Genomic DNA, 474 nt, shown 5'->3' on the forward strand with positions numbered 1-474 from the left:
GTTGGACAAGAGCTAAATCTAGACAATAGATTCACGGCAAAACATATATTTGGTCGTGTGACTAGCCAGATACATCAAAGCTCCTATGGCACTGAGATATGGCACTTCGTGACCAAGGACATCTTCATCGTTCATCTTAGGACGGAACAGATCAGTGTCCAGGCCGAGGGACCTCACGACCATGGGGCTAGATAATGGGTGAGACTCGGCCATATTAAATCTCTTGAGTACTTTTTTTGTATATGTCATTTGATGCACAAGGATTTCATCATTAATGTACTCAAGCTGTAATCCCAAACATAACTTTGTTTTTCCAAGATCTTTCATCTCGAATTCTTTCTTAAGATATTCAACTGTTTGGGAGATTTCTCCAAAGGTTCCTTGGATATTCAAATCATCAACATACACTGCTATAATCACAAAGCCTTGGCCGAATTTCTTTATAAAGATACAAGGGCTGATCGGATCATTCTT

The sequence above is a fragment of the Brassica oleracea genome, chromosome C1 (genome assembly GCF_000695525.1).
Source record: "Brassica oleracea var. oleracea cultivar TO1000 chromosome C1, BOL, whole genome shotgun sequence".
In the NCBI taxonomy this organism is placed as follows: domain Eukaryota; kingdom Viridiplantae; phylum Streptophyta; class Magnoliopsida; order Brassicales; family Brassicaceae; genus Brassica; species Brassica oleracea.